Raw genomic sequence first — 19,313 nt, 5'->3', positions numbered from 1 at the left:
GGCAACATGGGATCATACAGGGCCAGTCTGGCATGCTCATGTAATATTTGCCATCAGTGTAGTTGGTCAGTCTCTGAAAGAGACACTTGAAATCTAAATTCCTTTTTGTTCTTCCTAGAATCCCACTTAGTCCTTGTTACTGAAAAAATTATTTGCTGGCCTTAATAGAAATTAAAATTACTAGATCACATTTTCATTTATTCTGAAGTAAATAGGATGTGTCAAAATCGATATTTGTGCATTGCTGGGTTGTGCTTATGGCATAAATGAGTGGTTTATTATGAGTGGGAAATTTGAAAGAGGCTCTTGTTAATGAATATTTAGATGTAGTTTGTAATTGCTTGGTGAATCTGATTGTACATGCATTTTACGAAACATTGAGTGAGGGTTGTCTAGTGTTACCTCTTCCTTGCGAGGTGCTGATTCTCCGATTGGCTGTCTCTGACCTCAGGGTTGAGGGCCTGAACTGTGGGTTATTGGTCAGTTGTGTGGGCTTGGAGGGTTTGAGGAGGAGTTGTTCTAGGGTTACTGTGTAGATTGAGATGCCTTTTGGGAGGATAGGGAATCTGAGTTGAGAGCGTGGGTGTTTCGGGTGGGGAAGAAGAGGCATTGGTGGCTTAAAGGTTTTAGATGCCATTTTCACCTGAAGTTGATGTAGGATTCTTTTGTGACTTAGATAGGTCCATCTGGGAGTCAAGCTTATAAATGCTATTAACAACCGTGTCAGTGGATGAAAAGCTCCAGAGAAACCTCAGGAAGCAGTAGAGAACTGAAAATATATATATATATGTATATATATTTTTTTTTGCCGAAGAGGATTTGCTCTGGGCTGGCATCTGTTGCCAATCATCCTCTTTTTGCTTGAGGAAGATTCGCCCTGAGCTAACACCTGTGCCAGTATTCCTTTGTTTTGTATGTGGGTCGCCCCCACACCATGGCTGATGAGTGCATTAGGTCTACGCCCAGGGTCTGAACCCACGAACCCAGGCCGCCAAAGCAAAGCGCGTGAACTTAACCACTACACCACCGGGCCGGCCCCAGCAATAGAGAACTGAAAGACCTGGTTGGTTGGGTAGAAAGGGGATCTAGGAAAAAGCAAGAATCGTGACAGCAGGAGGCATGTGAGAGGGTTGCAGGAAGGAATGGTAGTCAAATATTTTGGAGAGAGCGTGGTGAGAGGCCTTGACTGAAGGAGCTACGAACTGAGGGGGCTGAACCTGTTGGCTGAGGGCACTGAGGGCAGAGTGGGTGTAGTTGCTCCCTTTGCAGCTATGTTGAGGCTTTGTATATACTTGGGTTTGTGGACCCCATGGCCCTGTGGGTTCCCTTGCTAGGGCATCTGCTTTGTGCTCCCTTCCTAGGACCAGGAAATAAGATCATATGGCCTGCTTGTAGAGAGAGTGAGGGAGTGGGGGATTTAGGTCTGCAAGCTTCATGTTTCATCCCAGTGGCTAGTGGGTGGAGTAGATTTGAGGTGAGTGGCCTTTTTAAATGAGCAGTGCAAGGAGGCCCGAAGTCATTCATGCCTGATGGTAAATGTTCCAGTTGGGAGATAGTTTCCTGTGACAGCTAGGGAGCAGAGAAGAATTGGTGAGCAGCATGCAAGGGCAAGATGGTGAAGAACCTGGGAGACCTGCTGAGAGAAGTTGTATTTAGTTGGGCTGGCCGAGGACAGGGCAGGAGGTGAAGTTGGGAGTAGGGGTCGGTTGTCATGAAGGTCAGGAGCAGAGCTCTTGGAAGCAGTGGAGCAAGAACTGGAGGCTAGGAGGTGGTTTTCAGAGTGGGGTGCTAGGGACTGATGGGAAGATAGAGGGCACAGCTGCAGGGAGCCTGGTTGGAGGTGAAGGTTGGCGTCCAAGTCACAAGATGTAGAGGCTTTTCTATTGGGATGTGCTCAGGGAGGGCAGAGTTTGAGTCAATTCAGACAGTACCCTCTTTGGAGAAGGGAATTGTGATTAACTCTGGCTGGGCCTGTTTTTCCAGGGCAACTGCCTGGGCTGGGATATTGCAGAAGTCACAGACTGGCAGCCTTGTCTGTAAGCTTTGTTGGACAGGCAAAGCATTTTGAAACTGGACAGATTTTACATAAAGATCTAGATTTCCAGCCTCTTGAAATAGAAGAAGCAACAGCTGACCCACCTTCCAGCATGATAACAGCTGGCAAGGTTAGAGCGTTGGCTGAGTGCCTCAGGGTGGGTGTGTGTTTGCCAGTCCACCATAGCCTCCACCACGGCCTCTGCTCCTACAGCTAGCCTGCACCCTCATCTGTCTACCTGCCCTCTGGTCTTGTGTCCCCTCTGCGTGCTTCTTTCCTTCCATCTAGTCCAGATGAGTGCCTGGGCGAGTCACTTAGTCCCTTGATGGGGTTAATTTGAAATGGGGGCTCCCAAGGGTGTGTTCTCTGCTGACCTGACTCACAAGGCTGTTTCAAAGCACAAAATGATGTAGCATCTGTGAGAACAGTTTGGAAACTGAAGTGCTAAGCAACTGTGACAGGAAGCAAGGACTTGCAAGAACTCCCTTTAAATTGTGGACAGTTGTGCTGTTGAACTTCAGGAGATTCAGAACTTTGTCGGCACTGACAGTAACCAGACCACACTCTGCTGTCAACAGACTTTGAAAGAACCTCCACAAAAATGCAAAGTTGAATTTACTGTACTAATCGGGGACAACAGTGAAGGAGAGCACATCCCTTCCCTCCACTTGGCACCAGTGGGAGGCTGTGGATTTCAGGTAGCAAGGATCTTTGAAGAGTCGGGGGAGAAGAGAAGCTAGAGGTGGTTCTGAAAAGGGGCCAGTCATAAAGAGTCTCCAGTGAAGACTGGGGTGCTTTCTTTGCAGCTTGCCTTAGAACTGCACCCCTGAGTTCCATTTGTAGCTGCGTGTGCCCAATTTAACAATGCTCTGCTATCTTCCTTTCTTCCTTGGCAAGTTGAGTATTTTGGGCTCTCTTTAGAGACAGCATTTTAACAAATACATCATACTCTTGGAGCTGGGGCAGGTGCTGTTCTAAACTATGTAAACAATTCTCTCCTTTATTCTGCAAATAACCCTAAGAGGCAGGTCTCCCTGGACGCATGTTAGAGCGGTTTAGAGCAGTTAAGCAACTTAACTAAGTGGTGGGGCTGGGATTGGAATGCATTGTGTGACTCAAGAGTCTTCATTGTTGTGCATTTATTTATTCAATCATTGAGCAGATGTTTTCTGCAGGGCATATAATGGTGTGCAAGACTTATGATTTGTATACCTACTATGTACTCAGCAAGGTGCCCGTTGCCATGAGGTTATTGAGCAAGTATTAGATGGCCAGCTGAATTCCTCACTCACTGAGCTGCTGTATGCACTAGTCCCTGTTCTCAGAGCTGGGGAGATGGATGGAGAAGCTGTCCCTGCCCTCAGTTCAGAGGGGTTTAAGCAACTTACCCACAGTCTCATGGCCTGGCTTCTGCTCCTTACCATGAAGCAGCAGACTGTAATTGTGTTAAAATAGATGATAGGAATCCAGAGGTGAGAGGATTGGTGCAGGGTGACTTGGTCTTGGAAGGCTTCCGAGAGATGAACAGCAACTGGGCAAGACACATGATCTGATCCGGAGGCACAGGAGCAGGGGTCTCATTTGGGGCCATGAAAGATGGAAAAGAACACAGAGGTGGGAACAAGCAGGCACTTGTAGGATGAGGTGAGTGAGACCAGTCATTGTGCCTGGGGGTGAGATTGGGGAGGGTGGGAGCAGAACGTGCAGGTAGGCATTCTTGCTTAATCAGTGAGATGGAAGGCCCTGTGGTGAGTTGGGTGGCTTCCAGCAGAGTTGTGCACAATGCATTTCTGTAGGAGAAGTTTCCGTTTCAAAAATAGACTTCAGGCTGGCTGCAAGAGCACAGAGGCATGACACTTGATTCATTTATGCTGGCAAAGCAGAGGCTTTCCTGAGTTCTGGAGCTCTGTAGTGTGAGTCTAGGGAGTGAACATACCTCCACGCTTCCATTTGTCCTTCCCCATCCACTCACCCTTGAACTTCTTGTATGCTGGACGTTGCAGAAGGGAGACCCCCAGAACAATGAGCTGTCCGCAGTGTGGCTGGGAATTAGGAATTAGGGTACAAGGGAGGTTTTTGTGAGAAAGGAGACTGGAGAGGTCAGCAGGGAACGGGTCAGGGAGGACCTAGTATGCCAGCTAAGGATTTCTCATTTAGTATTTTGGCTGAATAAAAGAAAACACTGAAGAACAGCAATGGATTGAGTGTCCTTGTCACATGCTGAATTTCACCGCATGGGAGATAATTAAGTTGTTGGTCTTTGTCATATATGTTGGAGGGAGTTTGTGCCGGAGGTTAAGGATTGATCAGATGGCATCTAAGCAGTCTAGGTTGGTGGGAATCAGGACACCTAGCTTCTGATTCCCACTCAGCTTCCGTGCAGCTGGGGCCATGGACGGGCAAGGGACTTCCCTTTTCTGGGCTTCATTTCCCTGTGTCTAGATGAGGTACAAGGGCTAGATGGGTGGTTGGCACCTGGGAGCTTGTTAAAAATACAGATGCCCAGGCCTCTTGCCCCAGTTTCCAGAATTACTAGTTCTGGGTGGCACCCAAACATTTGATATTTTAACAACTTCCAAGTGGTGCTGCTCATCGGCTGGGTCAGGGAAACTGGACTAAAGAGTCTCTAAGGTCCCTTCTGCCTCTGAGAGTTTTGTGTCTCTGAGTAGGAGACGTGGTCTCTGTCCTCAAGAAGCTGGCAAATGAACAGTAACACTACTATTACTACTGCAAATAAAAACGGTAATGACAGCAGAATAGCTAGCATTTATTGAGTCCTTTGTAAGTGCTAGGTACTTGAGCACACGTTATCTCATTTGCCTTTTATAACCACTCTATGGGGGAGGTACGATTAGCCCCATTTTACAGGTGAGGAGATTGAGGCTCAAAGAGGGTAAGGAACTTGGTCAGAGTTACACAGCTTTGATATTCAGTGATACACTTGGAGGCGTTTGTGGAGCTTCTCACTAAGGAGTGGGATTTGCACTGAGTCTTGATGGGTGCAGAGAGATTAGCTAAGGCAGTGGTTCTCCAAATGTGGTCCTGAACAGACAGCATCAGCATCACCAGGGAACTTGCTAGAAATGCAAAGTCTCAGGCCCCACCCCAGAACTACTGAATCGGAAACTGAGGATTGAGCCCATCAACCTGTGTTTGTTAACAAGTCCTTGACTGATGCAGACCGAAGTTTGAGAGCCACTGAGCTAGAGGAAGGGGAGGACATTCTGGAGGGGATGGTTGTGGAGATGGGGAAGGGCAGTACTATGGACTGCCCCATCACGGGCCTTCCTTTTGGTAGAATAAAGAGATCTGATGAGCCACACAGACTCCCACGAGGGGGCACTGTGGGCACAGGCTTGGATGTTGCCTGCTTTGTTGTGGCTGCTACCCTTGCGGAAGCATGAAAAAAGCCTGATGCCACATCAACTGGAGAGGTCACTCTTTCTTCTCAGAGAAGGTCTAATGGGGGTGGTAATCTAATGTTTATAGGATTCGGCCCTCGTAGAGAAGCTGAACCTGCAGGGCTTTCTGCTGTTCACATGTGTGTGGCGATGTCTACCCATCCGTGCTGCAGTGTCTGCAGATCATGTGCAAACAGCATTCCTCTTTTGTAGCTGCCCAGCCAAGGAGCTTGCAATTTCTTTGGGGAGAAGAACAGTCGAACCCCAGCGGCCTGATTCTGGTTCAGTGTTCTCCCTACAGTGTGATGCCTCCATCCAGTTCTTTGACATTTTGGTTGGGGGGCAAGAGTGCTGGGTCACATGACCCATCTTTAAGCCTTAGCTCTACCCCGGTCATACTTTGTGATCTCAGGCAAGTCCCCTTTCTTCTCTGGGCCTCAGTTTCCTACTCTTTAAGGTAAGGGAATGTTGCTGAGAAGGTGACTGTCAGCATCTTTCTCTGCACGTATAAAATCCTGCCCTGGGGAGTTGAGGAGGAGACAGACTTGTCCTCAAGGAACTTGGATTGCATGACATCCATCTCCTGTATCCATTTAAGTAAGCCTTGCCAGGGACTTGGTGGAACCTATCAAATTGGGTTTTTAAAAAAGTCCAGATCTTTAGACATCACGGATTTGCCTCTATATAGATTTCTATTCCGTGTTGCTTGGAAGAAGGCAAGATTTACACTCTGTTCTCCTTCTGTCAGCTGCAGTGTGTATTTCTCCCGAAAGTACATTGCCTCAGAGGAAGGGCCTGTGACTTGGGGCTGCGGCATTCACCTCATTAATCCAGGGATTGGCGTCCTGCACCTCACAGTGACCGCTCACCCAGCTGAGCTGCTCTGCCTGGGCAGTTAGTCTCTGGAATTGTGTTTTCAGAGAGCTGTAGATATGAGTATCACAGCCAGAGGGAATTCAGGAGAGGGTCCGGTCCAGCCCTCTGCTGGCTCCCACTGTCGACAATGATATTCACAGAGTTTGGTTAGAAATTGCCCAACCCATAGGCAAACACCGTCGAGCTGCAGCTCTCCTTAGTGGAGGAAACATGTTCAACAAGATGCCTCTTTCCATCAGGCCTCCTTGGTGAAGGAAAGAAAGTTCTTCAGTTATTGTGGCACCTCCATGTTGCATGTGGGTAGCAGTGCATTTTCCGTTTATGAATGAGGCCGCTGAGGCACAGAGAGGTTAGAGGACTTCCCAAGTCCCTCAGGTCCTCAGTGGTGGGGAGAGGACTGAGCTTCAAGCCTCTTCACTTTGAACTGGCTCTCTTCCTGACAACAGGTGAGCCATTTGCTACTCAGGTGCCATTTCCTTTTTTTTTTTTAAGTCACTCTTAGGTGTTTTTTTTTTTTAATTTTCTTGTTTTATGAAGATATAATTGATACACAACATAGTTTTGGTTTAAGGTGTACAGCGTAGTGATTTGATATATGTATATACTGTGAAATGATTACCACAATATGGCTGGTTAATGTCTATCACCTCATGTAATTACAAATTTTCTTTTTTCTTGTGATGAGAACTTTTAAGATCTACTCCTAGTAACTTTCAAATATATAATACGGTATTGTTAACTATAGTCACCATGTTGTACGTTACATCTCCAGAACTTGTAACTGGAATTTTGTACCTTTTGACTCCCTTCACCCATTTCACCCACCCCCTACCCCTGGCAACCACCAGTCTGTTCTCTGTCTATGAGTTCCCTTTTTTTTTTAGGTTCCACATATAAGTGAGATAATACAGTATTTGTTTTTCTCCCTCTGACTTCATTAACTGTAATACCCTCAAGGTATATCATCCTCCATGGTGTCACAAATGGCAGAATTTGTTTCTTTTATGGCTGAATAATATTCCATTGTGTGTATGTGTGCATATACATATCACATTTTCTGTATCCAGTTGTCCGTTCATGGACACTTAGGTTGTTTCCATGTCTTCGCTATTGTAACTAATGCTGTGGTGAACATGGGAGTGCAGATATTTCTTTGAGATAGTGATTTCATTTCCTTCAGATATATACTGAGGAGTGGAATTGCTGGGTCATATGGTAGTTCTCTCTTTAATTTTTTGAGGAACCTTCATACTGTTTTCCATAGTGGTTGCACCAATTTACATTCCCACCAACAGTGCATGAGGGTTCCCTTTGCTCCATATCCTCACCAGCACTTATCTCTTGTCTTTTTGATGATAGCCATTCTAACAGGCCTGAGGTGATAGCTCATTGTGGTTTTGATTTGCATTTCCCTGACAGTGGTGTACAGCATCTTTTCATTGTGTGTCTTCTTTTGGAAAAATGTTTCTTCAGTTCCTCTGCCCATTTTTTTTTTTCCTTTCCTTTTTTTTGTTGTGAGGAATATCAGCCCTGAGCTAGCATCCATGCCAATTCTCCTCTTTTTTTGCTGAGGAAGACTGGCCCTGGGCTAACATCCATGCCCATCTTCTTGCACTGTATATGGGAGGCCGCCACAGCATGGCCGGACAAGCGGTGCATTGGTGCGCTCCCGGGATCCAAACCCGAGCCGCCAGCAGTGGAGCGCATGCACTTAATTGCTACGCCACGGGTCGGCCCCCCTCTGGCCATTTTTTTAATCGGATTGTTTTTTTGCTGTTGAGTTGTATGAGTTCTTTATATATTTTGGATATTAACCCCTTATCTGATACGTGGTTTGCGAATGTTTTCTCACATCTCGTAGGTTGCCCTTTCATTTTGTTGATGGTTTTCTTTGCTGTGTAGAAGCGTTTTAGCTTGATGTAGTCCCACTTGTTTGTTTTGGCTTTTGGTGTCAAATCCAAAAAATTATCGTCAAGACCAATGTCAAGGAGCGTATTACCGCCTATGTTTTCTGCTAGGAGCTTTATGGTTTCAGGTCTTGTGTTCAAGTCTTTCATCCATTTTGAGATGGTTTTTGTGTGTGGTGAAAGATAGGGGTCCAGTTTTATTCTTTTCCCAGCACCATTTTCCTTCTGTTTTTAACGTTATAAAGCACTGTATTCCATGTTGTCAGCTCCTTGCCCTGTGCTGCCTCACAGAGTGTCACTGGAGCACAAGTGTTCCCTCGGAGGCTGCAAGTTGGGACATCTACTGCTGGTGCTCCCTGAGCTGGCTTTGCCTTTGGTTTAGATGGTGTGTCAGATAGGAGGCCTTCAGCTGCAGGTAACTGAGAATTCACCTTAAACTGCGTTGAACAGTGAGGACGTTTATTTGCTTACATAAGAAGCCGTCTGGATGCAGAGGGGACTTCAGGGATGATTGATCGAGCAGTTCAACAGTGTCATTAGGACCTAGACATTTTCTCTCTCTGCTTTGCTCCTCACAGCATGGGCCCCATTCTGTAAGGTGGTTGCCAACTATAGTGGGGGCTAACAGAGTTGGGGCTAGGATGAGGCAGTGAGACGCCTAGGATGTGAAATCTAAGGGGGTGTTTACTCAGGGTGGTACAAGTGCAGGGTTAGTGCTTTCACGATGCCGCAAGAGTACCTCACCTAGTCCTAGCCCTGGGGCTACCTGTGCCCGCTTTCCTGTTGGTGGGAGAGGGACTGCCCCCGTCTCGTTTCGGTTAGAGTAGGCTAAGCTGCTGTGACAAACAGGCCTCAAGCTGTGATTGGCATAAACACAGTACATAGTCCTAACTCTCCTCATAGTCCGAAGCAGAGTATTCCTGGTCAGCAGAAAGCTTTCCTCTGCATGTGGTAATTTAGGCTCCTTCTCTTCTGTGCCTTTACCATTTTTAGAGTCTAGTGGTCACCTGCATCTTCCAGGCAGAATGGGAAAGAGAGCTGAAGGAGAGGCAGCCATTCTGCACATAGGCCTGACCAGGAGTCACCCATGTCATTTCTGTCCCTATTCCATTGGGGGTGACTTAGTCTCCTGGCACACCTAACTGGAAGGGGGCTGGGAAATGGAGGCTAGCTCCAGCCCTGGCAAAGGTGAGGAGGATAGTTTTGGGGGACAGCTACCAGTCTTTGCCATGGCAGGAAGAAGAAAACTGATGCTTCATAGGGACGCTTTGAGCAGAAGCCTCTCAAGAAAAAGGAATTTATTGGAAAGCTGGGAGGTGTCTAACGACCAAAATGTAGATGATGCTGGTGGCCTCCCTGGGATTGGGACTGGAAAGTACTCCAGTACAATCAGCTCTCCCCTCCTTCCCCCTTCCCCCTCTTCGAGTCTACTCCACTCTCTTTGTTTGCAGGCCAGCTTTTTGCTCTCCTTTCTCTCCCACGGCTGCTACACCAGGCTTCCTATTCCAAGCATCCAACAACAGTTATCCTGCATCCTACTTGTCACTTCCCAGGAGTGAGACGCTGAGTGGCCTGGCCCGGGGGAGGGGTCCCTTCCTGGTCCTGCCAGCTCACAGAGCCCCCTTTCCACTTAACTGGAGCTGAGGGAGCATTTGCTGAGAAGGGAACTGCTGATGTGTCCACGGCAGCCGTCCTTCATGTTGCTAGGACTTCTGCCTTCTGTCCTGCTTGTCACTCCCAGACCACCCCATGTTGCCACTTCAAGAAAAACATAATTTTAAAAACTTAAGAAAGGGGCTGGCCTGGTGGCGTAGCGGTTAAGTTTGCGTGCTCCCCTCCGGCATCCCGGGGTTCGCAGGTTCGGATCCCAGGCATGGACTGATGCACCGCTTGTCAAGCCATGCTGTGTCGGCGTCCCATATAAAGTAGAGGAAGATGGGCATGGATGTTTGCTCAAGGGCCAATCTTCCTTGGCAAAAAGAGGAGGATTGATAACGGATGTTAGCTCAGGGCTAATCTTCCTCACACACACACAAAACACCTTAAAAAATAGCTTTATTGAATAATTATAATTCACATAGCACAATATCGATCCTTTTGAAGTGTACAATTCAGTAGGCTTCAGTATATTTGCAGAGTTGTGCCGCCATCACCGCCACCTAATTTTTCAACATTTTCATCACACCAAAAAGAAACCCTGTCTCCATTAGCAGTTGCTTTCCATTTCCTCCAACCTCTGCCCCCTAACCCTGAATGACCACTCATCTGCTTTCTGTCTCTATCGATTTGCCTGTTCTGGACATATTTGTTTCATATAAATGGAATTATACAATACGTGGTCTTTTGTGGCTGGATTTTTTCACTTAACATAATGTTTTCAAGCTTCATCCATATTGTAGCAGGTATTAGTACTTCTAATACTTTTAAAAATACAGCTTTATTGAGATATAATTCACATACTATAAAATTCACCCTATAAACTCTGCAACTCAGTCGTTTTTAGTATATTGACAGCATTGTGCAACACTCACCACTATCTAATTTTAGAACATTTGCATCACTCCAAAAAAGTAACCTCTTACCCATTAACAGTCTCTCCCCATTCCCCCTCCCCCCAGCCCCTGACAACTACTAATTTGCGTTAAAGTCTCTATGGATTAGCCTTTTCTAGACATTTTGTATGAATGGAATCATGCCATGTATATGATTTTGTGACTGGCTTCTTTCCCTTAGCATCATAATGTTTTTTTTGTGTGTGTGAGGAAGATCAGCCCTGAGCTAACATCCATGCTAATCCTCCTCTTTTTGCTGAGGAAGACCGGCTCTGAGCTAACATCTATTGCCAATCCTCCTCCTTTTTTCCCCAAAGCCGCAGTAGATAGTTGTATGTCATAGCTGCACATCCTTCTAGTTGCTGTATGTGGGACGTGGCCTCAGCATGGCCGGAGAAGCGGTGCCTCCGTGCGCGCCCGGGATCCGAATCCGAGCCGCCAGTAGCGGAGTGCGCGCACTTAACCGCTAAGCCACGGGGCCGGCCCCAGCATCAATGTTTTTAAGCTTCATCCATGTTGTGGCATGTAGCAGTACTTCATTCCTTAAAATTGTCAAATAATATTCCGTTGTAGAGATATACCATATTTTGTTTATCCATTCATCAGTTGACGCACATTTGAATTGTTTCTACTTTTTGGTTATTATGAATAATTCTGCTATGAACGTTCATGTGCCAGTTTTTGTGTGGACGTATGTTTTTATTTCTGTTGGGTATATACCTAGGAGTGGAATTGCTGGGTCATATGGTAACTCTCTGTTTGACATTTGGGGTACTGCCAAACTATTTTCCACAGAGGCAGCACTATTTTATGTTCCCACCAGCAACGTATAAGGGTGCTAATTTCTCCACATCCCCATCAACACTTGTTATTATCTGTACTTTTGATTTTAGCCGTCCAAGTGGGTGTGAAGTGGTATCATTATGGTTTTGATTTGCATTTCATAATAACTAATGGTATTGAGCATCTTTTCATGTGCTTTTTTGCTGTTTATATGTCTTTAGAAAAATGTCTAAGTCTTTTGCTCATTTTAAAATTGGGTTGTCTTTTTCTTGTTGAGTTGTAAGTGTTCTTCATATATTCTAGATATAAGTCTCTTATCAGATATATGGTTTGCAAATATTTTCTCCTGTGGGTTGCATTTTCATTTTCTTGATGGTGTTCTTTAAAATGCAGACGTTGTAAATTTTGATATAAATTCCAAATTATCTATTTTTTCTTTTGTCACTTGTTTTTGATGTTGTATCTACGAAACTATTGCCTAACCCAAACTCACAAAGATGCTTATGTTTTCTTTTATAAGTTTTACAGTTTTAGCTCTTACATTTAGGTCTGTGGTCCGTTTTGAGTTAATTTTTGTAGATAGTATGAGGAAGGGGTCTGATTTTGTTCTTTTGCATGTGGCTACTAAGTTGTCCTAGCAGCACTTGTTGAAAAGACTTTTCTTTCCCCATTGAATTGTATTGGCATCCTTGTAGAAAATTAATGGACTGTGTTGCCACTTCTGGGTTTTCTGTCCTTGGAAACTGCTGTCAGGGCTCCCATGAGACTTTGCATGTAACAGAAATGCTTTCCTCTTATTGAGCCCCTACTATTCACTGTGCTGGGCACACTGTATATATATATTCTCTTTTGTCCTTACAGCAGTTCTGCAAGATGAGTATTATTGTCCTCATCTCAGAGACAAGCGAATTGAAACTCAGGATTTTAGCCATTTGCTGAGGGTTGTTCAGGAAGTGACAGAGCTGAGCCTTGAACTTAGATCAGTGTGGCTCCAAGGGCTGGGATTGTCCCTGTGCTGTGTGTGGTTCTCTGTTCCCAGGAGGTCCCATCCAGCTTGGGTATGTTTTCCAGGGTTCTTTGGGGTTGTGACTAGCCAGATACATATGGTCTGAGACCTAAATGTAGATTATATGATTTCACAGTGTGATTTGGACGTTATGAAAAAGCAAATTTTTGCTTCCAGCTGCCTCCCTAGGAAGTGGGCACCTAGAATGAGGGATGGTGGGTCCTGTTCTGCCCTGTCCTATTGGATCACTCCTGGGGGTTATGTTATTTTTGGAAACCATGAAGTGGAGCCCATTCAGAAAAGAGTATCAGGATGGTGGCCTGCCTTCAGATGATGGCTTGTGAGGCCTTTGAAAGGTCTGGAGGTGTTTAGCTGGAAATGAGCAGAGAGGTGCTGTTGGTCAAGGGCTGTCATGTGGGAAGGGGTGAGATTTGTCCTGGAGTGTGGAAAATATGGTGAAATGGTTTGGCTGGACAGGAGGAAGTTTTTTAAACTCAGAGCTAATGAAAGAAGGTAGGCGCTGCCTTGGGGAGTGGTGAGGTTCTTGTCACTGGTGGTGTACAAGCAGAGTCTAGCTGCTTGCTTTGTGGGATTGTTGTAGAGGCTCTTTGGGCCTTCTGTGAGGTGTAGGCCTGGGGGATTTTTTTAGGGTTTCCTTTGACCCCCAAGCCCCGTATATCCTGGCTTCTGATTTTATGGGGACTTCCTGTCCATGCAGCTGGGATTGCTCCCAGCTCAGATCTGTCATGCCTCACTGATCCCGAGGGCTAAATTTGGAATTTAATAACAACACTTCGGATTTATGTAGCCTGTTTCCTTGGAGGCACTTCATCTGTTATCCCATTAATTCTCATAACATCCCTGGGCGGAAGGTGAGGGAGGGTGAGAGAGGAGAAGGAATCTCTCTCTGGTTTCTTCACATCCTGAAGGTGAGAAGAGGTGGCTGAATTAAGAGCAAGCCAGGGGCTAGGGGAGTGGCCTAGATCACAGCCCCTCTGGCTTACCCCCCCTTCTTCCCCCTGAGCCACACAAAGAACAGGTTGTCCACTGGATAGAGGTCATGTCTCCTCAGCAGGAAGCTCACATCTTGGGCACAGTACATTGATGATCTGATTCCATAACAAGGTTAAGACACACCCATTGTGTGTAAAGCTCCAGGTTGACTCTGTCAGGAGTGGGAGTAGGTGGGCATGGAGGTGAGCACATGAAGTCTGACCCCTGAGGTGAGGGAGGAAGACCAACGTGTCCGGCACTAACGGTCTTGCAGAGGGGAGGATCTCTTTTGTTTTTTGTGAGGATGATCAGCCCTGTGCTAACCTCTGCCAATCCTCTTTTTTTTTTCTTTTTTTTGCTGAGGAAGACTGGCCCTGGGCTAACATCCGTGCCCATCTTCCTCCACTTTATGTGGGACGCCGCCACAGCATGGCTTGACAAGCAGTGTGTCGGTGGGCGCCCGGGATCCGAACTGGCGAACCCGGGGCAGCCGCAGCAGAGCAGGCACACTTAACTGCTTGCGCCACCGGGCCGGCCCCGGGGAGGATCTAGAAGCAGCGGAAGGGCTTCCTCTAGAAGAGGGGATTTAGCCGAGTTTGGAAAGAGTCCTGGAGAGAACCTGGACTTGCAGTCGGAAACTCAGAGTTTGAGTTCCATGTAATGCAGGTAAAGTCCTTGCCCCTTGGCTCACTTTCCCCAGGGGAGGGCTCACATAGGTGCTCTTTAAGATTCTAAGCCTACGTGCTCTTTAAGATTCTAAGCCTACGAGCTGAGTGCTGTTGCACCAGTGGCTAGAGAAGATGGCTACAGAGTCTGGGCGTGCAGAGGAGGGCCTGTGGACTAGCTCAGGGAAGAGGCTGCTGGAACCCGCTGGAAGGATGAGCAGGGATGGAAGGGAAGGATACCCCAGCAGGAGGGCTCTGCTTGGGCAAAGGCAGATTGCCTTTGGGGTTCTTGTGTACTCCAGACCGTGCTGTTTGTCACTCCTACCTCTACTCAGACTTCATGGGCACTTGGCTTCTGCATCCCTCCCCAAGCTCTTTCCCTTCAAGCCTTGGCATTTGTATTTCAGGCTGGCCCTTGGCAAATGACCCAGCCTGCAGTGGAGACACTCTTGGTTGGACTCTGACTGCTGCTAATCTTCCCTGGCACCAGGCAAGGGAGGGCACAGAAACCCCGAGTCACAGACTGCACACCTGCAGCTGGAAGGTCCCTTGAAAATCATCCTACACCACTACTACACTGTCCTTCCCCTTTTGCAGATGAGGGAATTGGGGCTTGGAGTTGCAAGCACAGGGAGGAATTTTCCAGGAAGAGAGAAGAGCAGGTGCCAAGACCTGGAGGTAACAGAAAGAGGGTGGATTTGTGGAAAGTAGGAGAACTAGGACTGTATGGAAATGTGGCTGAGGGATAGCTGGGGCCGGATCGTGCAGGGGCTGTAGCAGGTGTTTACAAGTCGGACTTCACCTGGAAGGCAGAGAGAAGCCACTGAAAGATTTTAAGCAGAGGAATGCTGCCATCAGGTCTGTCTTTACGAAGGGTGCTGGCCAGAAACCAAGCCCTCGGTATTCCCTGCCTCCCCTGCTTCCCACTGGCCTTCCCCACCGTGGATGGCAACTTCATCCTATGCTTGCTTGCACTGAAAACCCTGTAAACAGCCTCCACTCTTTTCCCCCACCCCCGTGTCCAGTCCATCCACAAATCTTTTGGCTCTTCCTTCAAAATACATCCAGAATCTGACCGCTTCTCATCACCTTCACGGCTCCTCTGGTCCAAGCCCCCACATCTCTCACCTTGTTACTGCTGTGGCCCCCTCTCTGCCCTCCTGATGCACCTTTGCCCCTTCAGTTTATTCTCTGTGCAGCAGCTGGAGTGCACTGTGGAAATCAGAGTCAGATGAGGTCAGTCTTCTGTTCAGAACCCTGAAGGGGCCGCACTTCTCACTCAACAGGGCTCCAGAAGGCTCCCCAGAATCCACGTGGCCTGAGACCTGGTCTCTCATCACCCTCCCAGTCTCTGGCTCTCCTCCTCTAGCTTGTCGCCCTGCTCCTTCCCCAGGGCCTTCATGTTGTTGTTCCCCCTGCCTGGCTCACTCTTCGTTCAGCTGACCTTGTGGGTCATGCTCTCCCTTCCTTCTGGTCTTTGCTCAAGTACCTTCTCAGGGACGACTTCTCTGACCACCTTACCAAAGATGGCAACCTTCTTCAAATTTCCTTCCCAGCTTTAATTTATTTCTCCTCGGCATTCACTTCTTATATTTTCTTGTTTATTGATTGTCTCCCCACTGGAAGGGAAGCTTCATGAAAGCAGAGGGTTTTTTTTTTTTTTTTTGTGCATGTGTCTAATTTGTTCATTGCTGTATCCCCAGCACCTAGGACGGTGCCTAGTACCTAACAGAATTAATAAATACTTGCGGAATAACTGACTGACTGAATGATGGCTATGTGGGAAGTGCATTGGGCTGAGGAGCAGGACCAGAGTGGAGCAGAGAGACCAGCTGGGAGGCTGTGGCAAGATCTCAGACAGGAGGTGATGGGGATGCTCGAGTCTATACAATGCCAAGCTTTGGAAGCTCTCCCCTTGCTGCGTTGAATGAACTGTCACTGAGAAGAGCTTTTAGGTTTAGTTTGTCCAGTTCCCTCTTTGACTATGTGGGGAAACTGAGACCCACAAAAGGAATTCCCCACTAAGTTAGGGACAGAACCCAGCCCTCTTGTCTCCCAGACATATCTTCTTATCAGAGAACTCGGGCTCTGTGGGAGAGGGGAGACGCTGCACGGTTGTGTGGCACTGACTGAGAGTGGCTGCTGGTGCACTCAGTGGCAGGTTGAGGGCCTGTTGTGGTGACAGAGGACGCGTACGAAGTGCTTCTCTTAGTGGTCACCTTGGAGTTGCCGAATAGGGAGGCGTAAGGTGGCTGCTGCCCCAGACACGGCCAGTTAGGTTGGAAGCTGAGGTGCCTGCTTAGCAGTGTGTGAAAAGACAGATCTTAGAGGGTCTTTTAGTTGCCTCTCCAGGCATCCATTTTATCCCCCTACTACTCTTCCCAATTTTTTTTCATTGGGGTTGGGTGTTGACTGGCTTAAGCCAATAAAAGTATGGTGTACGCTCCTGCCATGGTGATAGCTTGGTGAGGGGCAGTGACCCAGACCTAAGCCAATCAGTGCATGGAATTGCCCCTGGCCAAAGTGGCTGATCGAGCTTGGACCAGTCAAAGTTGGTGGGAAGGCTTCTGTTTGATAGCCGGGAAGAGAGCTCTCCGGCTCCAGGTGGTGTGATGTGCTGATATGAGGCTTGCAACCACTGCAGGAACTACCATTTTACTACTGTGAGGGAAGCCAGCTGAGGACAAAGTTGAGATTTGGAGCAGGGCAGAGCCGAGAGGATAGCAGGGAAATAGCCCGAGTCCTGCTCAAACCTACCTGAAGCATTCATTGCCCTGAACTCCAGCTGTGGGGGCTAGTAAATGTCTATTGTTTAAGGTAGTGTGAGTTGGCTTGTCTGTCTTGGTCATTGAAGAAAGCCTGACTGATGTTTGAGTGGATAGGCAGTGATGAGGAGGCATGGTGGGGACAGGAGAGGCAGGTGTGGCTTTTGCTGCAAGTGTGCTCCATAGCCCTGCCCGAGTCCCTGCTCCTCTAAGAAGCCTTCTGACCCATGAGGCCTAGAGGGTAAGTGCCAAGGAGACGCTCTAAGCTGTTTCTTCCTGAAAGTGGGTCAGCTTGGGCTGTCTGCATGGTTTCTAGCACTATTGGGACCGTGGAGAGAAATCTCTCTTTTTAGACAGTCACTGGCTTTTGAACCCCCTTCCCCCTGTGGCCACACACCCTATTGGGAAGGTGTTGCTCAGAGGGGAAGGCACTGGTCCCACCTCTGCCGGTGGTCCATGCGGGCTCCTGTGAGCACTTGCTGGACCACAGGTGGCTCCATGTCATCCCCACACGTGGGGCCTTTATCTTTCCTTTGTCCCTGGGCAGGCTGATGACCCACAGGCTCCTTCTTGGAATATTTATAAATGCATAAAAAACATGAACTTACGAAGAAAACCAATTCTGTTCAAGTACATTTAGCAAAATATTAAAAAGTTTGTGATGAATTATCATATATGCTTCTTTATTAATGTGGTAATAACAGTGTTTTTTGGCAGATCTAAGAACTACTGTAATTCGAAGTAGTGATGGAGAGCATAAAGGACATTTTGAGATATCTGTAACAACTGTGATGTTATATGAAAATATCTATGATTTCTGTTGGTGACAAAGTCACTGGAACTGATCAAACCACTGGAGTTTGTTGTCTACATTCATAATTGAAAAAAGTTAGAGGTTAGTGAAAGAAAGATGTAATTTTTTCCTATCCAAGTTCATGAACTTGGATTATGCATCCCTGCATTCTATCCACGTACCCCATGGGGGATGTCTGTGGGCCTCAAGTTAAGAAAAGAACCCCTGAGTGACAGTAGTTGGTGGGGGTGGGGGGAAGCAGTACCCCCTCACACATGTACACACATACAACACACACACATTTATGTGAACGTATGCACCTGCACACCTTTCGGGAGCCTCATACCTGCACACAGAGCTACAGAGGACACCTCCTACCTCCCCAGGTGAACCTGTTGTGCACACACCCACATACACAGCTACAGGCACACCCAGAGAGATGCGCGCGCACATCCAGCACATAGGGCCATGTGTACACGTTCCCTCACAGAAGTGCACACACATGCTCACACTTACACATACCCACACACATAAGCATGTGGACACACACATCTTGCTGTGAACCCAAAGCCTTCTTTATAAACCTGTGCGCAATCCTAAGTCCCAGGGTAGGTGGGCAAAGCCCCAGGGCCTGGTGTGGCTGCTGCATAGCAGTTGTGCAGAGTCAGAGGAGGTCAGGCTCATGCCATCTGGACACTGCCACCCAGCCCCCCAGGCCAAGGAGGCCCAGTCCAAGGGGACAAGAAATCTGTCCAGTCCACTTTCCTAAGGTGCAAACCATGGGGCCAGGAGGCCTCCAGAGTCTTCCCTCTTTGCTTAATGAAGTCCTAATCTATCCCTGATGGCTGATGGGGATTTGGTTGACGTGTCTGTGCCACCAAGAGTGGGCCGCCAGGGAGCTTGGGCTCTCTGAGCCCGTGGGGGCAGCAGGGCAGGGGGCCCAGTACAGTGCAGAGGTGTCCTCAAAGGAAAGCGTTCTTCATTGATAATGAACATTATGTCTGCAGAAACTAATGGCCCAACCTCCTATTCAGTTTATGTAAAATAAAACCGGCCATATGCTGCTGCTTTCAGAGTTTGGTTGTTTAAATTAAATGTTGTTTAATGAATATTCAAACCCATTTGCTCCAAAGTTGTGCTCAATGTGGCGGCGGCTTTCATCCCCCTCCTTCCTTGCAGCCCCCTCCCTGCTTCAGTACCCAGGGTATTAAGCCATTAGAACGGGGTGTGAACATCCAGGCATCTGTCTTCCAACGGAAAGTTGGATATTAAAATGCCGGAGCAGATGACAGTATAAATAAAGACATACAGTGAGAGGGTTGTCTGGTTATTTTTTTGTTTGGTAATTAAGACTGAGGGGGTTTTGGCTTAAGTTCTGTCTTACTGAGAAACAGAGGTGGGGGGCCAAGAGCTCTCCACCTCTTCCTTCTTTCCTTGACCCATCAGCCAGAGGTGCTTCCACATTGGCCTCTGTGTAACCGGTATATTGATGAGTGTCAACTCGGTGGCATAAAGACATGAAATGATTTTATTTTCC

The sequence above is a fragment of the Diceros bicornis genome, chromosome 6 (assembly GCF_020826845.1).
Source record: "Diceros bicornis minor isolate mBicDic1 chromosome 6, mDicBic1.mat.cur, whole genome shotgun sequence".
NCBI lineage: Eukaryota > Metazoa > Chordata > Mammalia > Perissodactyla > Rhinocerotidae > Diceros > Diceros bicornis.
This window is presented reverse-complemented; position numbering follows the sequence as displayed.